Here is a 24,089-nt window from a genome sequence, read left to right on the forward strand (position 1 = left end):
CATCATCCAAATAAAAAATACTTGTTAAAACTTAATATTCTTTGATGAAATAGAAATTAGAAAACTATAGAACACACACATTAAATATTTAGCATTACTTTAAAGATAGTTGTTGATATGCTTACTTAATGATCAACACCTCTGCCATTATATATTTAAACTGTAAATATAACAGAACTGTTGTGTTTCTAATCATAGTTTCCTGATGTTTTTAGAGTCACAGAAGGCTATGCAAACATGGAGATAAGAGTCTATTGCAGAAGAGACAACAGATTAAAATCTAGAAACACCTTGCTTCTTGAGGAACATCAAAACTGTACATCATTAATTTCTATTACATTTTTCACAATTTCAAGAAAGAACTAAAAACTAAAAGATTTTCAAACTTAGGAGGGATTCCTGTATTTGCACCACAAAATTAATTCTGAGAAATATATAATTTTTTAAAAAGTAACATTTCCTTTATTAATTAGCTTTTTTAAACTAAGGCAAAGAGTTATAAAATATTTACTTATTTGAAGAGAATATAAATTGCAATAGGTTAAGAAAACTGATTTATAGTGATAATTTAATTGTTAATGTGTAGGTTCTGACAAAACTGTATGTATATCTAAACATTTTTAATAGATAAATTGAGCTTTCTGGTGGCTCAGACAGTAAAGAATCCATCTGCCTCCAATGGAGACCCAGGTTTGATTCTGGGGCTGGGAAGATACTCGGGAGAAGGGAATGGTTAACCACTCATGCTGTTCAAGTTCATTCATTGTGAAATGTTAGACTTAAATGGTGCTATTATAAAAGCAATGCTTTTTAGCAGAAATATCCACATTCTAAACAAACAAAAATGTATTTGTTAGATGGTATTTCAAACATGCAGGATGTTTAAGGACTTAGTACACATTAGAGAAAACGCATGGGTATTTCAATTTCATCAGAGAGTACTAAGTTTTTTACTCTGTTAAAGTTACCTATATGCCAAGAAAAAAAAGTATTTCTGTCTTCATTTACTTTGTGTGAGTGTGTCAGGGACTCTCCAAGTCACTGAAAAAATAATGGCACTCGGTTCTACCCTATTCTGTCCTCAAACTACACTGTGAGGTATTAATAAGTTCTATACAACAGATCAAAACTGGGAATGATAAAAGTAACAAGTTGCAAAGTCACCATTATAACTCATGCCTCTCTGAAGCAATGAACAGTTTAACACCACCAGTTGGCCATACTTATTGAGAGAAAAAGGATAATAAATTCAGTCTTGCAAGCTTAGTTCCATGCTATCTGTTTAGGATAGAGTAAGTTAATACAAATAGTATTTTAAGAGTTTTACATTTATTTACTCAGTGCATTGTCTGTGATGAGCATTAACTTACATTCCATGTAGACAATGTTCTTTTTCCCTATAATTGACTCACAGTTTTAAATATTTATTTTCTCGGAGTAAGGAAGGTATTGAGTTGTTAAAATTAAAATCAATAAAAGCATAATTTTAAAAGGTGATATTCTATAGAGTTGCTTCAAGCTAGAACCATTATAAAAATATTCACTTGTGATTGATAAACCTCATAGGATGGATGATATAATTTAAAATACTCATGATTACAATGTATAAAATCATTATTAAAATCAAAGAACACGAAAGTTTTACATTTTGGCTTCAAATTTATGTATGGTATCATTTTATATTTCACTGGAATGATGATTTACATTCAGTTTTGCCTTTCCCTATGTGAGTTTGAAATAGGAAATGGAAACCCACTCCAGTGTTCTTGCTGGGAAATTCCATGTACAGAGGAAACTGGAGGGCCACAGTCCATGAGGTCTCAGAGCTGAGCATCTGAGCATACATGCACGCATGTGACAATTAAGAGATACTTATGGTCAGTCAGGCTCCAGGTCAGCCGCCATTATTATATCCCAAGTTCTCCAGTCTTAAACTTTTCTTATTGACATCATTCTTTTACTTTATTATGAAATTTACTCATTTCTCTGAGAGGTTAACTTCTTATCTCATACAGTAAAGGCTAAACTATTATCTAGAATATTTTTTCTTGTTCCTATTATAAGATATTATCAAACTACATGAAACAAAACTATCGCCCCAAAATTAAATGCTCCCTTTAAATTAGATAATGATGGAATTTTTTGTTGCTTTAGTCACTAAGTTATGTCAGATTCTTTTGCAATCCCATGGACTGTAGCCCACCAGGCTCCTCTGTCCATGGGATTTCCCAGGCAATAATACTGTATTGGATTGTCATTTCCTTTTTCCAGGGATCTTCCCAACCCAAGGATCAAACTGATGTCTCCTGCATTGGCAAGTGGATTCCTTACCATAGAGACACCTCACATTTAAACCGTGGTATTAGTGTTTATCATTAAATATTCATATTATAAAATTTATTTTCCAGTCACACATTCTCTCCAGCATCCATGTTGCATTTTTGGTAGCATTATTCTCGCTGTCATCTAGGATTGAATCACTTGATCTACAGTCTCACTCTTTCTTATTTTCCATATTCACTAAAGCTTACGTCCACCATTCATCTCCTTTCTCTCCCACAGTCATTGTTGATCCTTACACATCGCGCGGACATTCACTTAGTGCATCCTGGGGACCCAGTCCTGCGGTAGGTGCTGAGGATGCTGTTGTGTAGACCCCTGGCCCCATGGACCTAGAATCTTGTAAAGAAGGCTCTCTTGTGTCTTTCAGAAGTTTTGCAGCTTGTATCCTGTCATGTTCTATCAGAAATTTGTTTACTTCCCTTTACCCTTTATAATTTTATCCAGAAGAAGTATAGTCAAGTCACATGCTTATGGAATGGCAAAGTTCATAGGAGTTATCTATTTTGTTGTTTGTTTTTGGCTCCACTCACCATGCTCTTAAGTAAGGCTGATGCCTTTTTCAGACATACTCATGGAAAGCTGGGTAATATGCAACACAGTTTCTAAAGTGTCTGTTGTACCAAAAATAATTATCTCCTTTCCTCACTGCCTGAGTCTCCAGCACTGAAAGGCAGACAGAGTGAGTTTGTGCAATCCTGACCACACCTTTCAATCCAGATTTTTCCTACCTCTTATATTTCTACAGAAATTTATTGCTAAATTTTACCCATCGCAGGATGCAATGTGGTATCACTAAACTTGATATTTTTTGCCATATTAATTTGTAGGAATTGCATTCTCTGAAAACTGTAAAAGTGGTGATTGAGGCAAGACTAGACAAGTCACCTTGAACAGTCTTTATGAAGATTAGCAACAGGAAAGAGGAGAGAGTGCAAGTTTTCTGTTTGACATAACTGTATTTCTCTGAAGCAGGGCAAGTGGTAGAAAACAACTCGTGAGTCCACCTTCTCTTTCAGTCATGCAGGGCTGCAGTTGTTTCATACATTTCCTGTAGGCTTTTATAAATGTAATTTATATTTAGTTGATATTTATCACAATTGCTGGCATTTTTTTTTCTGGGTCTTAGATTTAGTACTTTTAATGAATTTTCATGTGTCTCTGGCTTTGGGAATAAGTATAAAGGAAAGTAGAAGAAATTGACTCCATTTTAATCCAAAAGTTGCTCCACCTTGTATTTTTTTTTTTTTCTTTTTTTGTAATGTAACTATTGAATGGATTTGTTTATAGGGCCATCTTTTTTTCCCTCTCTCTCTTTTAGGAGGAACAGGTTTTGAAAGTTTAATTTAATTGAGAGAGAAACAGAAGAATAGAAAAAACAAATGATCTAATCTTTGAATGTGTAGAGCAGTGTTTTCATTCGTTTGTATCTTTAAGCATCAGTTTAATATTAATTTTTTACATGAAATTTTCCATCAGTTTAGTTCAGTTCAGTCGCTCAGTCATGTCCGACTCTTTGTGACCCCATGTATTGCATCACGCCAGGCCTCCCTGTCTATCACCAACTCCCGGAGTTCACTAAAACTCACGTTCATCGAGTAGGTGAGGCCATCCAGCCATCTCATCCTCTGTCGTCCCCTTCTCCTCCTGCCCCCAATCCCTCCCAGCATCAGAGTCTTTTCCAATGAGTCAACTCTTCGCATGAGGTGGCCAAAGTACTGGAGTTTCCGCTTTAGCATCATTCCTTCCAAAGAACACCCAGGACCGATCTCCTTTAGAATGGACTGGTTGGATCTCCTTGCAGTCCAAGGGACTCTCAAGAGTGTTCTCCAATACCACAATTCAAAAGCATCAATTCTTTGGTGCTCAGGCTTCTTCACAGTCTAACTCTCACATCCATACATGACCACTGGAAAAACCATAGCCTTGACTAGACGAACCTTTGTTGGCAAAGTAATGTCTCTGCTTTTGAATATGCTGTCTAGGTTGGTCATAACTTTTCTTTCAAGGAGTAAGCATCTTTTAATTTCATGGCTGCAATCACCATCTGTGATTTTGAAGCCCAGCAAAATAAAGTCTGACTGTTTCCACTGTTTCCCCATCTATTTGCCATGAAGCGATGGGACCACATTTGCCATAGATTGTCAATAAAGCATTTTCAAACCACTTTTTAAGCATGATAAGGAAATATGCACAGACTGGCCAATAAGTTTCTTTCCTTCTCATCCTAGTTATTTCAACCAAGTTATTTCATATGCACTACAATAAAACTATATACTTCAAATAAAATATGATTTATGCTTTTATAAGCATGATCACAACTAGTTTTCCTCTGTAATATGAAAAAAACTAATTTCTTTATAATGATATTTTAAAAATCTAGGAATAATTATTTTAATAATGTATAATACTATTATTAAAAATACATTACTTTAGTATCATGCATCATATCTATATTTTAGGGATACTTTATTATAAAAGTAAAAACAAGTATGTCTACCTGTTGAAGGTCTGATAGAAAAATAAAATACGCTTAAAAGTACAAAAGCAAGGATATATCTCATAATGGCTTACCAGAGTAATTTTGATGAGACATGTGATAAGCAGTATGTTCTTAAGGAATGGAGTGAAGAAGACACATATCTAACAGCTGTGTTTTCTGAATTTTAAATAAATAAGACATCCAAATAGGCTATGATTGAGTTAAACCAGAAGCCCTACATTTTTAAAAGTGCAAACTATTGTCACTTTAGTTTCTAAAGCTTTCTCTTTTATTTTTAAGTTTAACATATAACCAATTCATTTCCAAGACAAACCATTCAATATCATGATAATCCAAGTCTATGCCCTGACCCGTAATGCTGAAGAAGCTGAAGTTGAATAGTTCTATGAAGACCTACAAGCCCTTATAGAACTAACACTCTCAAAAAGATGTCCTTTTCATTATAGAGGACTGGTATGCTAAAGTAGGGAGTCAAGAAACACCTGGAGTAATAGGCAAATTTGGCCTTGGAGTACAGAATGAAGCAGGGCAAAGATTAATAGAGTTCTGCCAAGAGAATGCACTGGTCATAGCAAACACCCTCTTCCAACAACACAAGAGAAGACTCTACACATGGACATCACCAGATGGTCAGCAATGAAATCAGATTGATTATATTCTCTGCAGCCAAAGATGGGGAAGCTCTATACAGTCAGCAAAAACAAGACTGGGAGCTGACTGTGGCTCAGATCATGAACTCCTTATTTCCAAATGCTGCTACTGCTGCTAAGTCGCTTCAGTCATGTCCAACTCTGTGCGACCCCATAGATGGCAGCCCACCAGGCTCCACTGTCCCTGGGATTCTCCAGGCAAGAATACTGGAGTGGGTTGCCATTTCCTTCTCCAGTGCATGAAAGAGAAAAGTGAAGATGAAGTCGCTCAGTTGTGTCCGACTCCTAGCCACTCCATGGACTGCAGCCTACCAGGATCCTCCATCCATGGATTTTCCAGGCAAGAGTACTGGAGTGGGGTGTCATTGCCTTCTCCGCCTTATTTCCAAATTCAGACTTAAATTGAAGAAAGTGGGGAAAACCACTAGACCATTCAGGTATGACCTACATCAAATCCCTTATGACTATACAGTGGAAGTGAGAAATAGATTTAAGGGACTAAATATGTTAGACAGAGTGCCTGATGAACTATGGACAGAGGTTTGTGACATTGTACAGGAGACAGGGATTAAGACCATCCCCAAGAAAAAGAAATGCAAAAAAGCAAATGGTTGTCTGAGGTGACCTTACAAATAGCTATGAAAAGAAGGGAAATGAAAAGCAAAGGAGAAAAGGAAATGCAGAGTTACAAAGAATAGCAAAGAGAGATAAGAAAGCCTTCCTCAGTGATCAATGCAAAGAAATAAAGGAAAACAATAGAATGGGAAAGACTAGAGGTTTCGTCAAGAAAATTAGAGATACCAAGGGAACATTTTATGTAGAGATGGGCCCAATAAAGGACAGAAATGGTAGGGACCTAACAGAAGCAGGAGATATTAAGAAGAGGTGGCAAAATACAAGAACTGTACAAAAAAGATCTTCACAACCCAGACAATCACTGTGGTGTGATCACTCACCTTAGAGCCACACATCCTGGAACGTGAAGTCAAGTGGGCCTTAGAAAGCATCACTACGAACAAAGCCAGTGGAGGTGATGGAATTCCAGTTGAGCTATTTCAAATCCTGAAAGATGATCCTGTGAAAGTGCTATTCGCAATATGCCAGCAAATCTGGAAAACTCAGCAGTGGCCACAGGACTGGAAAAGGTCACTTTTCATTCCAATCCCAAAGAAAGTCAATGCCAAAGAATGCTCAGACTACCGCACAATTGCACTCATCTCACACGCTAGTAAAGGAATGCTCAAATTCTCCAAGCCAGGCTTCAGCAATACATGAACCGTGAAATTCCAGATGTTCAAGCTGGTTTTAGAAAAGGCAGAGGAACCAGAGATCATATTGCCAACATACACTGGATCATCAAAAAGCAAGAGAGTTCCAGAAAAACATCTCTTTCTGCTTTATTGACTATGCCAAATCTTTGACTGTGTGGATCACAATAAACTGTGGAAAATTCTGAAAGAGATGGGATACCAGGCCACCTGACCTGCCTCTTGAGAAACCTATATGCAGGTCAGGAAGCAACAGTTAGAATCAGACATGGAACAACAGACTGGTTCCAAATAGGAAAAGGAGTACATCAAGACTGTATATTGTCACCCTGCTTATTTAACTTATATGCAGAGTACATCATGAGAAATACTGAGCTGGAGGAAGCACAGACTTGAATCAAGATTTCCGGGAGAAATATCAATAACCTCAGATATGCAGATGACACCACCCTTATGGCAGAAACTTAAGAGGAACTAAAAAGCCTCTTGGTGAAAGTGAAAGAGGAGAGTGAAAAAGTTGGGTTAAAGCTCAACATTCGAAAACTAAGATCATGGCAACCAGTCCCATCACTTCATAGCAAATAGATGGGGAAACAGTGGAAACAGTGGCTGACTTTATTTTTCTGGGCTCCAAAATCACTGCAGATGGTGATTGTAGCCATGAAATTAAAAGACATTTACTCCTTAGAAGGAAAGGTATGACCAACCTAGACAGCATATTGAAAAGCAGAGACATTACTTTGCCAACAAAGGTCTGTCTAGTCAAGGCTATGGTTTTTCCAGTGGTCATGTATGGATGTGAGAGTTGGACTGTGAAGAAAGCTGAGCACCAAAGAATTGATGCTTTTGAACTGTGGTGTTGGAGAAGACTCTTGAGAGTCCCTTGGACTGCAAGGAGATCCAATCAGTCCATCCTAAAGGAGATCAGTTCTGGGTGTTCACTGGAAAGACTGATGTTGAAGTTGAAACTCCAATAATTTGGCCACCTCATGCAAACAGCTGACTCATTGGAAAAGACCCTGATGCTGGGAAAGATTGAGGGCAGGAGAATAAGGGGAGGACAAAGGATGAGATTGTTGGATGGCATCATTGACTCAATGGACATGGGTTTGGGTGGACTCCAGGAGTTGGTGATGGACAGGGTTGCCTGGTGTGCTGAGTTTCACAGGGTTGCAAAGAGTTGGACATGACTGAGTGACTGAACTGAGCTGAATTAGATTATTTCTGGCATAAGAGTGTGGTAGCAAAAAACAATCAATTTAAGAACAATTTTCGCATGTGAATTTTAATGTAATTTAATAAAAATTCAATTTAAAATGCATGCACAGCCTTTTAATGTTGTTACCTATATATGCATATATATATTTATTCATTGCAGAAAATGCAAAACATATTTATCAGAAAAAGCTCTTACTTTCTTTGTAAAACTCTAAGAAAGTAGTACAAGACAATTATTTTTCCAATTTAATTTTCTGTTAATAAATGTATTACACATTAAGTTTTCAATAGTATTTCTTGGATAACTAAATAAATGAATAACTAGAAATACCCAAAGTAGTTAATAGAAGTTATCAAAATTTATGTCATCTATATACTCTTCATATTATAAATTTGATCATTTTGTATACCAATATATTTTGAAAACAACTGCTGAATAAGAATAAGAATGAAGAGAAAGAAGAGAATGGGGGAGAAAGAAAAAGAAGAAACTAATATGTGCAAAGCAATATTTTAAATATTTACACCAATTTAATGAGTTGGTTATTAGTGTTAACTTTATTTTTTCAATGAGAAACCTGAGACACAGTAGGTATAATATCTTGCCCAAGTTTTTATAGCTATTACATGTTAGAGCAGAAATTAATTTTAGAAGTCTGGCTCCAAGTCTGTACTTTTAATCAATATTTATTCTGATAGACATATTTAAGATAGGTATACAAAATGAAAATGAAGATAGGAGAATAAAGTATATTTGCTTCAATTCATTACTATTTGTTGAGAGAAAAGATAACTTCAGAGCCGATATTAAAGGCTATGTTCCACAAAGCCCTAAAGGATATAACTTTATTTGCTCCACTGGGCAAACCTTATATTGCCTCAAATTCAAGTTGGATGTTCTAGCCTCACATCTATGTTTTAGCCAATCGAAAAGAAAAACACACAAGTTGCACTTTAATGAAATCATCCTGAATTTTATACATTTCTTTCCCTACATCTTAATAGTTGAATTGTACTCAGTTATTGTTCATTATAAAGGAAATTTGAATTTTATTATGCTAAATTTAAACATGACTTTATGTAAAAGGGAAAGCAGATTTGGAGTTAGATCATATATCATCACAACTAATACATATAAAAATACAAAAAAATTACAGTTGATTACTGCTGATTTAACTGGTTTAAAAGCAGGCAAACTTGGAACAAAATTACAATGAGGATTCGCATAAGATACTTAAAATAATAAAGAAAAATTAAGAAAAGTATAAAATCCAAATTATATTTTAGCTTTGGGTAAAATGTTTCCTAAGATGAAGATATCTAATTTTCACTGGATAGAAAATTATCCATATTCTTCCCAGTGCAGAATTTGTTGAGAATTTATTAAATATATTGCTTTAATAAATGTGAAGAAGGTTCCAACTGATAAATAATTACAAATCACCCAGCTGTAAGTAAATTATACTTCAGCCACATTTTCAAATTGGATAAAACATATTTCATAGAAAAGGAGGTATATGGTTCTTTTTTCAGTTTAAAGCTTATAAGAAATTAACAGTAACTCTTTTTTTTGATCTGTGCCATGACATAATCTTATGGCAATTAAAACAATGAACAATAAAAGTCATGCATTTTTATAATGCATGCATCATTATGAATCCAGAGATCTTTAAATATCAATACAACCAAGTTTTACATTATAACAAGGATTACTTCTCTTGGAAAATGTATTTTATTTTTAGACACAGTTGGAGGAAAACAAAAGTGAAAGTGTTAGTCACACATTTCAGTCTGACTCTTTGCAACCCCGTGGACTGTAGCCCGCCAGGTTCTTCTGTCCATGGAATTTTCCTGCCAAGAATACTAGAGTGCATTGCCATTTTCTTCTCCAGGGAATCTTCCCAACCCAGGAATTGAACCCGGGTCTCCTGCATTGCAGAAAGATTCTTTACTGTCTGATCCACCAGGGAAGCTGGAGGAAAGCAAGTTGTATATAATTCAGTTATATAACCACTTTTTAAGGTTTTCATCCTAGTTTTGATGTAAAAATTATCTATAATTATAATAAATTATATTAAATAAAAATCATATAATTTTATATATTTATATGATTTATATTTATTATATGATAATCATATATATTTATATAATTATATAATTGTTATATCTTATATAAAATAATCTATTAAACACAAAAGAAACAGAAGGCATCTGATCTTAACCATTGTAGTAATTTTCTCTACCCAATTATTGTAGTCATAGTAATTAGGATAAAATAAAGGGGAACTCGAGCTAAGCAGATTACCAGGAAGATGGGAATACAAGGATCAGCAGAGGACGAAGGAATAAAATTGTTCACTCAAAAGTTCAAACAAATAATAGAGATAAATCTTAAGCACCCAAACATAATTGGAATTCTTCCATGGCATTCTAGAAGTTCCGTACTTTATAATGAAAAAAATGTCAACCTGTGAAATAAAGAAGCAACAAACACTATTCAAGTTCTTCACCAAAGAAAAGGAAGTTAAACTATCACTTCAGAGGAATCAGAGAGATCCTCCTCTCCAGGAAAGAAAATCCCCCTATGTAATACACGATGAGGAATAGCTGTGGAAATGAGCCACTCAGATCTCCTGCTTTGGGAAGCAGTAGTTGACCAGCAGTCCCAGCTACTGCTGCTCCACATCTATGACAAAGTTGTCCTTCTGCAGAGTTGCTCCCAGCTAATTACTGAGTAGACCAGGATCCTGGCACTGAACATTTCCTGTGAGAAACCAGATTACTCTGGCAGGTGAATTTGACTCAGGCACTCACCATTACCCTGGACAAAATTTTCTCAGAACTGTACTATCATGTGAGAGTTTTCTTACTCATCCTCCTTCCTCCTCATTCTCCTTCATAAGGCAGATGTGCACTGTGGTCTGAAGTTTATCCAACTTCCTCCCTATTCTCCACAGTCGTTTTCCTCGATAAATCTTTACATGTCTCATTCCATCTGGCTATCTACTTCTTGGGGAAACAGAACTAATGTATTTTCTGTAGGAATTTACATCAGGGAGTACATACTGGCAGCCAAGCTATAGGAAACTTTATATTGTATATAAATTCTAAAGATAATTTTATTGTTAATGTTTGTAAATCTCAGCATCAAATAATAGTTGGTTTTTTTCCAAAGTTTTTTTTTTTTTTTTTTGAGTATAGTTGCTTTAGACTGTTGTATCGGTTTCAGCTGATATGTATATCCCCTCTTTTCCTTCCCATTTAGGCTTCCATAGAGAACCAAGTAGAGTTCCCTGTGCTATCCAGTAGGTTTTCCTTAGTTCTCTGTTGTATACATACAGTGAGGTCACTCAGTCGTGTCTGATTCTTTGTGACCCCGTGGACTGTAGCCCACCAGGCTCCTCTGTCCATGGGATTCTCCAGGCAAGAATACTGGAGTGGGTTTCCATTTCCTTCTCCAGTTGTATACATAGTAGTGTATATATGTCAACGCCAGTCTCCCAATTCATCCCCCCACCCCCTTTGCCTTTCCCCCTTGGTATCCATATATTCGTTCTACATCTGTATCTCTGTTTCTACTTTGCAAATACGATTATCTATACAATTTTTCTAAAGTCCACATACATGTTAACATGAAATCTTTGTCTTTCCCTTTCTGACATCTTCACTCTGTATGAGATTCTCTAGGTCCACCTATGTCTCTGCAAATGGCACAATTTAATACATTTTCATGGATGGGTAATATTCCATCATATATATGTGATATATCTTCTTTATCCATTCCTCTATTGATGGATATTTAGATTGCTTCCATATCCTAGCTATTGTAAATAGTGCTTCGATGAATATTAGAGTGCATGTGTCATTTTGAATTATAGTTTTTTCTTAGTATATGTCCAGGTCATGCGGTAGTTCTATTTTCAGTTTTTTAAGAAACCTCAATACTGTTCTCCATACTGACTATATCAATTTACATTCCCACCAACAATGTATGTAGGTTTCCATTTATCCACACCATCACCAGCATGTTTGGTTGGAGATTTTTGGTGATGGCCATTCTGACAGATTGGAGAAGCAAATGGCAACTCACTCCAGTATTCTTACTGGATACTGCAAGGATACTTGCTGGAAAATTCCAAGGACAGAAGAGCCTGGTAGGCTCCAGTCTATGGGGTTTCAAAACATTTGGACACAACTTAGAAACCAGAAAACAAAATTCTGACTGGTGTGAGATGATACCTCATTGGAGTTTTGATTTGCATTTCTCTAATAATTAGTGATGTTGAGTGTCTTTTCATGTGTTTGTTGGGTATGTGCATATGTTCTTTGGAGAAATGTCTGTTTACATTTTAACCTATTATTATTTTGAACCTATTATTATTTGGGTTGTTTATTTTTTTGATATTGAGCTGCATGAGCTGTTTGTGTATTTAGGAGATTAATCCCTTATCAGTTGCTTTGTTGCAAATATTTTCTCCCATTCTTTTGTTGCTATTGTTCAGTCACTCAGTCACATCCTACTCTTTGTGACTCCCTGAACTACAGCACACCAGGCTTCCCAGTTCTTCACCATTTCCCATAGCTTTGTTCAAACTCCTGTCCATCAACTTGATGATGCCATCCAACCATCTCATCTTCTGTCGTCCCCTTTTCTTCCTGCCCTCAATCTTTCCCAGCATCAGAGTCTTTTCTAATGAGTTGGCTCTTCACATCAGGCGGCTAAAGTTTTGGAGCTTCACCTTCAGCATCAGTCCTTCCGATGAATATTCAGAATTGATTTCCTTTAGGATTGACTGGTTGGATCTCCTTGCATCCAAGGCACTCTCAAGAGTCTTCTCTAACACCATGGATCAAATCACCAGTTCTTTGGCACTCAGCTTTCTTTATGGTCCAACTTTCACATCCACACATGACTACTGGAAAAACCATAGCTTTGACTAGATGGACCTTTGCTAGCAAAGTAATGTCTCTGCCTTTTATTGAATTTATTTTTTATTGAAGGATAATTGCTCTACAGAATTTTGCTGTTTACTGTCAAACCCCAACATGTATGCAGCGACAGACTTTATTTTCTTGGGCTCCAGCTTGTGCTTTATCCAACCCAACATTTCTCATGATGCACTCTGCGTGTAAGTTAAATAAGCAGGGTGATAGTATATAGTCTTGATGTACTCCTTCTCCAATTTAGAACCAGTCTGTTGTTCCATCTCTGGTTATAACTGTTGCTTCTTGACTTTCATACAGATTACTCAGGAGGCCAGGTAAGGTGGCCTGGTATTCCCATCTCTTTAAGAATTTTCCAGTTTGTTGTGATCCACATAGTAAAAGGCTTTAGGGTAGTATATGAAGCAGAAAGAAATATTTCCTGGAACTCTCTAGGTTTTTCTATGATCCACCAGATGTTGGCAATTTGATCTCTGGTTCCTCTGCTTTTTCTAAATCCAGCCTGAACATCTGGATGTTCTCGGTTCACGTACTGTTGTAGCCTAGCTTGGAGAATTGTGAGCATTACTTTGCTAGCATGTGAAGTGAGTGCAGTTGTGAGGTAGTTGGAACATTCTCTGGTATTGCTCTTCTTTGGGATTGGAATGAAAGCTGACCTTTTCCAATCCTGTGGCCACTGTTGAGTTTTCCAAATTTGTTGGTATATTGAGCACAGCACTTTCACAGCATCATCTTTTAGGACTGGAAATAGCCCAACTGGAATTCCATCACCTCCACTAGCTTTGTTTATAATGTTGCTCCCTATGGCCCATTTGACTTTCATTCTAAGAGTTGTCTTTTCACCTTATGATTTCCTTTGCTGTCCAAAACTTTTAAATTTAAATAGGTTACATTTGTTCATTTTTATTTTCAATACTCTAGGAGATGGGTCAAAAAAGATCTTGCTGTGATTTATGGCAAAGAGTCTTCTGCCTATGTTTTCCTCTAAGAGTTTTATAAAGTCTAGCTTTTACATTCAGGTCTTTAAGACATTTTGAGTTATTTTTGTGTGTGTGGTGTTAGGGAGCGTTCTAGTTTCATTCTTTTACATGTATTTGTCCAGTTTTTCCAGCACCACTTATTGAAGACAGTGTCTTTTCTCCATTGTATATTCTTGCCTCCTTTGCCATATGTTAATTAACCATTGGAGCATTCCACAAGGGCTTCCCTACAGTGCCAGGAGCCAGTGAGGCATTCCACTCATGACAAAGGTCATGAGGAAGGAGGCTCGGCATATGCAAAGGCGGGATCAAGCCTCAGGAGTCCCCCTGGATATTCTCGAGCATCTACCCCCAAAAACCAGAGTCTGCCTACTTTATTGCTTTGTGCTCTCACCTCTGACTTTACTGGGGGCTGTCCCGTACCACCATCTCGCTCTCTCTGTCAAAGAGTTAACTTACAGCTCCAATTAATAAAAGTTCCTAGGCAATTAGGAGTGTTTAAATACAAACCCCTCAGATGGCTCTCTAACTTGCCTGACAAGTTTACCCAGACTCCTACAGCTATGCATACGATTGTTTACAGTCTCCCAGCCTCGAGAGGCACGGGAAGCTTAAGATATTCAAATAGCTTAGAGCCTCTCAGAGAGTTAGAAACTGTCAGAATAAACTAGTAAAGGATTTCATTGATGAGCCAATGCTTGCTGCCAAGTTTCGACATCCTCTGAATTGTATCCTTGAATGTGTATTAATTAATATAGTTGGTATGTAGAAAAAATAAGTAGTGGCCTTGGTGTTAGTAACTTTAGACCCTTAAGGTAATAAATTCTTTCCTTTGTTGTAAACCCATTACACATCCGCCCTATAGGAATGCAATTTTATCTAACACCTTCAGAAGATGACGCCAAACCTTAAAATAATTACTCTTAGAGAAAATAAGTCTTACGGTTGATAAGTCTTTGTCAAGAGTCATAAAATGTTAATAGGCCTTCTGGCCAGAAGATGATGTAAATCACCTAAACCATTTGTATATGATAAATTTGCAGGAAAGAAACCCTGGTTTTTGATAAGGATCAAAGACTGCTGACTTTGCATCCCCTATTATCCTCTATGTGTAACTTAGGGTATATAAGCCCCTGTTGAAAATAAAGCTACGGGCCTTGCTCACCAAAGCTTGGTCTCCCCATGTCATTCTTCCCCTTAACTTCCAGCTGAGTCTCCATCTGGAGCGCGGATATCCTCTGCGAACCATTTATTTGCCTGGGCTTCTAAGACCCACTAGAGAAGGTGTCTAACGTGGGGCACCTTCCGCTATTGGAGAGGGCGCCTGTGGCCTCCGTGGTCAGAGCTAACCTGGTGTCACAGGTTATATTGATTTTCCGCATAAACCAAGCTACTCAGCTTCTTTTCTCCACTGAATTTTCCTACTGAGCTATCCTCATTCTATTATTCTTTATATCTTTGATAAATAAATAAATAGGTCGCCGAAGCCATCTCTCCTTCGAATACCCTGGATCAGCCGGGGCTGGACCTCGGCACTAAAGGCTTTAGAGATAAAGTTTAAAGGTAGAAATAACATACATATAGCATTATTTCAATTTTTATTTGAGGTGATTTTGATGAATTTAAACCAGAAATTTTGTTTAATGTGGTATAAAACCACTTATATAGGGATATATATCCTTACATAATATGAATCTTCAGAGGTATTACTTTTCTACTTATAATTTCTCTGACAACTGTAAATCTAAGTTTTTGAAAGAAGTCAGTAAAATATAATAAGCAGTATTGTTCAACAAATTGACAAGATATCAATGAGATCCTTTATATATTTATGCAATGTACACTTGCATATGAAATTAAAAGCTATAAAATTAAAAGACACTTATTCCTTGGAAGGAAAGTTATGACCAACCTAGACAGCATATTGAAAAGCAGAGACATTACTTTGTCAACAAAGGTACCTCTAGTCAAGGTTATGGTTTTTCCAGTGGTCGTGTATGGATGTGATAGTTGGACTATAAAGAAAGCTGAGTGCAGAAGAATTGATGCTTTTGAACTGTGGTGTTGGAGAAGACTCTTGAGAGTCCCTTGGACTGCAAGGAGATCCAACCAGTCCATCCTAAAGGAGATCAGTCCTGGGTGTTCATTGGAAGGACTGATGCTGAAGCTGAAACTCCAATACTTTGGCCACCTGATGCAAAGAGTTGACTCATTGGAAAAGACCCTGATGCTGGGAAAGATTGAGGGCAGGAGGAGAAGGGGATGACAGAGGATGAGATTGTTGGATGGCATCATTGACTCGATGGACATGGGTTTGGGTGGACTCCGGGAGTTGGTGATGGACAGGGAGGCCCGGCATGCTGCAGTTCATGAGGTCACAAAGAGTCGGACACGACTGAGTGACTGAACTGAACTGAATGTACACTTATGCTGTATTAGTATATTCTGTGTTTTTTTCATCATATACTTTAATAAATTAAATAAATCTTTATGGAAATCAGCTGATTTTATATGTCATTGCATCTTTATTCTTTTTCACTTAAAGTGATACTTTTATTCATGTAACACACAAACAGGAGATTGTTTTTAAGTCCCCTAGTGTCGACTATAAAAAAAAAAAAATTAACTTACACTAAAATACCCACAGGCCTGGCGTGCTGCAATTCATGGGGTTGCAAAGAGTCACACACGACTGAGCAACTGAACTGAACTGAACTGAAAATACCCACATTTAAGTTAAACTGAGAGTAGGCGGTTTAAGAAATTTAGGATTAATTATAAACAAAGCAAAGCTTATAGTCTAAAATAATCTTTTCCATGCTGTTCAGTTGTCACAACATAGTTAAAATAAACGTTTTTTTTTTTTTTTTAATTAATAAAGAAAGCAAGTAGCTTTTTGTGTCACGGAATAGGACAAATCAAGAGCCAGTTAAGAGCTACCCCTTCAAAACTGTGTTCAGATTATTGCCCATCCTGTACAATGTTGATTTGAATAAAAGATAAAGCAGACATTAGATGCTTGTGTGCTCAGTCATGTCTGACTCTTTGAAGCCCCATGGACTTTATCCTGCCAGATTCCTCTGTACATGAGATTTTTCCGGGCAAGAATATTGAAGTCAGTATGTCTCCTCCACGGCAGGTGAATTCTTTACCACTGAGCTGCCTGGGAAACCCCAAAGTAGACATTTGAAGACATGATGCAATCAGTTAAAAAGGTATATTATCTAAACCAGTGAGAATAAAGTGTTAAATATGCAAGTTCAATTCATTCATCTTACCATCTCTACTCCAAAATCTCTGGTAGCTGCTGATATTTCCAGTAATCTCTAAAATTTTTATATTTTCAGAATGGTCATATAGTTAGAATCCTTCAATAGACGGTCTTTTTAAACTGGCTCTTTTCATTAAGCCATATGCATTTAGATATTTTCCTGTCTCTTTGTGGCTCTGATAGGAATGTAGAGATGTTTGTTTATATGCTTGCCTATTGAAGGATATCTTGGTTTCTTTCAATTTGAGGCAATTATGAATAAAGCTGCTGTAAACATCCCCATGCAGGTTTTTGTGTAGACATAAGTTTTCAATTCATTTGTATAAATATATTGAAGTATAATGGCTGGATCATATGTTAAGCCAATGTTTGGCTTTCTAAGAATCTTCTAAAATGTCTTCCAAAGTGGTTATATTATTTGTATTTCCACTGCTGCTGCTAAGTCGCTTCAGTCGTGTCCAACTCTGTTCGACCCCATAGACGGCAGCCCACCAGGCCCCCCGTCCCTGGGATTCTCCAGGCAAGAACACTGGAATGGATTGCCATTTCCTTCCCCAGTATTTCCACTAGCGAGGACAAAAAGTTCCCATTGCTCTACATCTTTGGAACATGCAGTCAGCATTTGCTGTCATTAGTGTTTTCGATTTTTACTCTTTCTAATAAATAAAGAAAGCTGAGTGCCAAAGAATTGATACTTCTGAACTGTGGTTCTGGAGAAGACTCTTGAGAGTCCCTTGGACTGCAAGGAGATCCAACCAGTCCATCCTAAAGGAAATCAGTCCTGAATTTTCACTGGAAGGACTGATGTTGAAGCTGAAACTCCAATACTTTGACCACCTGATGAGAAGAGCTGACTCATTTGAAAAGACCCTGATTCTGGGAAAGATTGAAGGTAGGAGAAGAAGGGGATGACAGAGGATGAGATGTTTGGATGGCATCACCAACTCAATGAACATGAGTTTGAGTAAACTCTGGGAGTTGATGATGGACAGGGAGGCCTGGCATGCTGCAGTCCATGCGGTGGCAAAGAGTTGGACACAACTGAGTGACTGAACTGAATAGGTATACACAAGTTTCTCATTGTTGTTTTAATTTGTCATTTTCTAATGATATATGATATTGAAAACTTTTTCACTTGCATATTTATAGTTTGCATAACTACATCAGGTAGGTGTTCAGATCTTTTTCTTTACTTTTCTAATTGGGTTGATTTCATATCATTGAATTTGGAGGAAGAGAATGATGGGTCTCATTCCTGCGAATGCTGCAAAAGCAGACAAAAGCTGAAAACTGGAAACAACTGCCACCTCCATCTGAAGAGCCGTTGTGTGGCTTTGCTGATAGAACCACAAGCAAATTCATTTGGAATTAAAATCTTTTTTTTTTTCCCTTTTTCCTGTCTTCTAACTGCCTTCCAGAGCCCTCTATCGGCAAAGCTTAACAGGAAGTTAGCTGAGACTAGGAGACGGTGGCTCCTCTGCTGTTAAGCAAGGTAAACATAGCAAGTATGCAAAAAAGTGTAAATGATGTGAAAGTTTATACATTTTTATTGTATCCACTTTCAAAGTACTTTATAATTTTATTCAGTATAGTAAAAGAGATGCCCAGAAAAAGAGGTTAAAAAGATGATAACCACAATTAAAAAAAAAGACAATTTGATTTTTTGAAAATGTTTTAACTTTTATTCTTATCCACGTACCTATAACTTTCAGTAATTGTTTTGAATTATTAGTTACTATGTTAAGCAAATGTTCAAAAGAGGTTTTTAAGTAAACTAATTTCACAGTATGACCTAAACTTATATGTAATGTATGCATTTTAATTTGGTTGAACTGCTCATTAAATCACATATAAATAAATTCTTTGTTTTGAAGATGTTGTTTCTTTCAATGTTTATGAAAGAGAAATTCTTCTATTGGTTATGCCTAGTGACATTTAGCTATTTACAAGTGCTCTGTGCAGTATACCATTCAAAACACATTTGTTTCAGAGCCTAACTGTTAAAAATACATGTATGACATTTATATTCCCATAGATTCCATACAATTATTACTAAAGTTTACAATTAGATTTTTGCCAAATTCACACACAAAGAAAGGATACAAATGTAAAACACAGCATTTTAAATCTTCATACCAACATTTCATATTTCTTTGTATATGCCCAAATAGAGTTGCTTAAAATTGTTCAAGTATATTCTGTTTTTCATCTTTAAAACTTGGGAATATTTCTATAGATCAAATCTCATGATATTGTCTAGCTTAATATTTTTTAAAAATCTATTTTCTGGCATTGACATTTTTGATGATAGCACAATTTGGAAGAATGCTGCAGAATGGTACCATAATTTTTGTTGCTGCAAGATAGAGTCAGTGTAAATCAACACATAAAGTGTGTATGTGTTTGTGTTTCCTTTTATGCTATTCTGTTAATTATTTTATTCAGGAATGGATATGACATTTTATCAAATATTTTTAAGTGTGTCATACTTTCATATTATCTTCAATTTATTACTATAATCAATGTTATGCGGTGGTGGAACATTTGGTAAAACTATCATATGTTTATTTAATAAAAAGAAAATGTATTCAATGAGCTTGTGCCAAGATAGCTTCTAGGCAAATGCTTAAAGTTTGAGATTGTTGCTTCATATAAGCTAACAAAGAAATGGATAAACTCACAAACAACTGGACAGACTTCAGGCATAATTTAGAGGTAATATAGAGAGCCCAAAACTTTGGATATTAAAAAAAAAAAGCAGTATCTTGTTCTTCAACTCTCCTGTCAATAAAAGATTCTCAAATTAAGATACAACCTGTGGTCAAAGAAAAAAAATCAAAAGAAGGGGAGTCACTTTTATAAGATACCTGAAAAACTAGGAGATCTTTTCATTTGGGTGAAAGAACTTATAACAGGCATAACTTCATGGTTTTGCTGAAGAAATATATACTTAAAGACTTCTAATCATGTTTATAAGGAAATTGATGTCTCCAAAAGAATTATGGGGATAGAATGTGGCAGAGACTTTACTGGAATCAAATACACAGAAAATCCAAGTTTTTAAGAGAAATACATTTTTTAAGTTACAGCAAGCCTTAACTGACATAGTTCAAAATTAGAAAAGTTCTCTTGGTCCCCAACATTCTACAGCTATAAAGAAGTATAACGAAGGATGGGCAACATTTTTCATCTCAAAACAAAAAACATGTTTTACAAATCTTTCTAGAAATGGCCAAAGACAATGATGGAAAAGTAAGGATGTCCCTAGGGCAAATACAAGAGTCTTAGAGAACATTAGAATGGCAAAGCAGTCATGGGGAGCAGAATCAGTGCCTAATAAAATGTATATCTTACCCAACAGTTACGGAGATCTGGCATCATTTATCCAGGTGGATTATAGAATGGTTATGAGAAAATGAAGGAGTGCGTCTTTTGCGTCTCAAATTATCTAAATACACATTTTCTATTGACAAAATCCTTTTCTTATCTAACCATTGTATGTTGAGGGGATGTTTTCTTTCTTATTCATAAATCTTTGGGTCATGAAGAATAATCCAACATTGATACTGATATAGATCTCAAGATTTTAGGTTTCAGGCTTCCTGCTGTGATTAGATTGGGGTATTGGGATGAGTGTGGAATGTTTTACATGTAATAAGCTTGTGAATAAATGTGACCAAGAAAGCACGTTTAATAGAGTTATTGGCTAACATTGTTCACTCATCCCTGTTTCCATGCCCCTGGATATATGTTTGTTGCCTCCGTAACAAGTCAAAGAGCACTTTTCCCTTTGACTTTGGGATTGGCTATGGTCAATAGCACGTGGATGGAAATGATAATGTATTGATTCTAAGCCAAAACCTTAAGTTGCTGCTGCTGCTACTAAGTCATTTCAGTTGTGTCCAACTCTGTGCGACCCCATAGACGGAAGCCCACCAGGCTCCCCCGTCCCTGGGATTCTCCAGGCAAGAACACTGGAGTGGGTTGCCGTTTCCTTCTCCAATACATGAAAGTGAAAAGTGAAAGTGAAGTCGCTCAGTCGTGTCCGACTCTTAGCGACCCCATGGACTGCAGCCCACCAGGCTCCTCCATCCATGGGATTTTCCATGCAAGAGTACTGGAGTGGGGTGCCATTGCCTTCTCCATCACTTGTGCTCTACTAAACACCTTTAAAAAGCATGTCTTAGCTGACCCACAGACCCAAGAGAATAAAAACACTGGGGCTTTGAATCAATGAGTTTTCGAGTGTTTATTACATAGTGGTTTTTAAACAGTGGCTTATCATCATGATATGATGGTAACAGCTAGCTGATGTAGTAAATCAAATGATGAGATAGTTATAAGAAAAGTTTATTAGGTACTCTTAAATTGTTTCAAGGTGACGTAACCATTTATACTCCTCTTAGCAGTACTGATAATTTCCTGTCTCTCACATCCATACCAACAATATATTGTGTTAAATTTTGTTTTTTGTTTGTTTTTTTTTTTTTTGCCAGTCTAATGAGTGGTTAATTAGGACCTATTAAAAATGAATTTCCAGATTTCTACTGATTTTCAGAACCTACTATGAATTCACTCCTCCTATTTGTGCATTTTATCTTTAACAATTAATTATCAATATGTAGTAATTTTTTATATTTTTACACAATCAAATTTCTATTCCTTTCTTGGCAGTATGAGTTCTAAATATTTTCCTAAGTATGAAGATTTCACTGTCACATGGCTAATTAATCATTTCCACATGCAGAAGTATATAATTGCAGTGTAGTCAAATTTATTAGTTTTCAATTTTGGTCTTTTAAAAAATCTTAATGCACCACAATGCTCAAAAGCATTTCTATATTTTCTTCCAAGTTATTTTTGTAGTCTTGCTTTACAAATATACATATTTGTTATGAGTTGAATTGTGTCTCTCTAAAAAATAGACTGAACTCCTAACTTATATGTGATTTAATTTGGAAACAGGATTATCACAGATGGAATTAGTTAACTTAAAGTGAAATCATACTAGAATAGGATAGACTCTTTATCCAGTATGACTGGTGTCCTTATAAGAATATAGAGATTTGAACACAGAGACAGAGATGCCAATATAAGGATGCAGCTGTGAGCAAAAGAATGCCAAAGATTGAAGGTCATCACAAGAAGCTATGAAAAAGCAAGGTAGAGTTCTATTCAGAATTTCAGAGGACTCATGGTCTTGCTGGCATCCTGATTCTGAAATCCTAACCTCCAGAATTGTAAGAGAATAAAGTTCTCTTTTAAGCCATCCATTTGTTATGGAAGCCCTAGGAAACTAATACAAATTTTGGTACTGGAAAGTGGGCTACTGTTATAACTACCTAAAACTATGAGAGTAGCTTTAGAATTGGATAATGAGTAGAGCATAGAAGAATTTTGAGGTAGACGATAGGCAAATGCAGATGGCCTCAAAGGTATTGACAGAAATAAGGACTTTAAAGGCACTTCAGCTAAGGGCTCCAAAAAAAAAAAAAAGTGAGAAGAGCTGCAGAGAAAGCTTCTGTTGTCTTATAGAACACATGTATCATCATGAATAGAATGTTACCAGAAATGTGAATGTTAAAGATGTTTCAGGTACGGTCTCGAATAGAATTTAAGAACATGTTATTGGAAACTGAAGGAGAGGCAATCCTTATCATAGACTGACAGGTCTTGGTTGAACTGTATATGTAGTTTTTGTGGCAAGTGGAATTTGTTAGTGATCAACTTGAATATTTAACTGAGGAAATGTCCCAGCAAAGTGTTTCTGAAAGTGCAAATATTTTTCTTTGCTGTTTTTTGTAAAACTCAAGAGGAAAAATAAATTGAAAGATGAAGTTTTAAGCAAAAAGTAACCAGCACTTGATGATTTAAAAATTCACAACCTATTTGAATAAAACCAGGGGAGAGCTGGACAGTCACTTACTGAAGAGGTTAGGCAGGTAATTTATGAATCTAATCAATCATCTTTGCATAAGCCAGGAAAAAAGATGAGATTGTCCAGGAAATATTTGAAGAGGACAGTTCTTGTTTGATGGCTTGGATCCCTGAGTATTGCATGGAAGACCAAGGGTTTGGAAAATCTTTTACTAATAGAAACAGTGCCTTCATGGTCTGAAAGGGAGAGAGGTGAGAAGGAATGAGGGAAGAACAATGAGATGGAAGACCAGAATGCAGAGGCAGGCAGGGCTCCTACCCCCACAGAAGGCACAGGCCTGGGAGGGGCAGGGTTGCCCCAGTGGGCCCAGACGACAAGGTATGGCACCACAGGTCTTGAGAGCTAGTGTAATTTGCATTGAGATCTAGTGTAATTTGCCCCACAGGTCTTGAGATCTAGTGTAATTTGGACCTGTTCACATCTGTAATCTCTTTATTCCTTTCAAAAGTTTCTTCATTTTGCAGTGTAGGTATCTGTGTTATATGTTTCCACCACTGTATTTTGGAAATTGACTACTTGTTTAGTCAGAGGTTCACAGATAGAGGGGAATTTTGCTCTAGGATTAATCATACCCTGATCACCCATAATTCATTTAAATGATTTTGATTATGAGACTTGGGACTTTAGATTCATGATATTTAGATGAAATTTTGCACTTAGAGTTGATATTGGAATGCTTAACACTGAGAGATATTCATATGGTGTGGATGTATTTTGCATATGGGAAGACAATGCATTACTGGGGGCAGAAGTGGATTGTTACAGGTTGAGTTGGGTGCCTCAAAAAGATATCCTAAAGTCTTATTACCTCACCTGAGCATGTGATCTTATTTAGAAATAGGCTCATTGTAGATGCAATTAGTTAAGTTAAAATTAGGCCTTACTAGAGCAGGGTTTTCATTCAAAATGCCTAGTGTCATAAGCAGGAAATTTGCATACTAAGACAGAGACAGGACAATGGCATATGACAAGAGACA

Source organism: Bos javanicus, chromosome 5 (genome assembly GCF_032452875.1).
Source record: "Bos javanicus breed banteng chromosome 5, ARS-OSU_banteng_1.0, whole genome shotgun sequence".
NCBI classification, from domain to species: domain Eukaryota; kingdom Metazoa; phylum Chordata; class Mammalia; order Artiodactyla; family Bovidae; genus Bos; species Bos javanicus.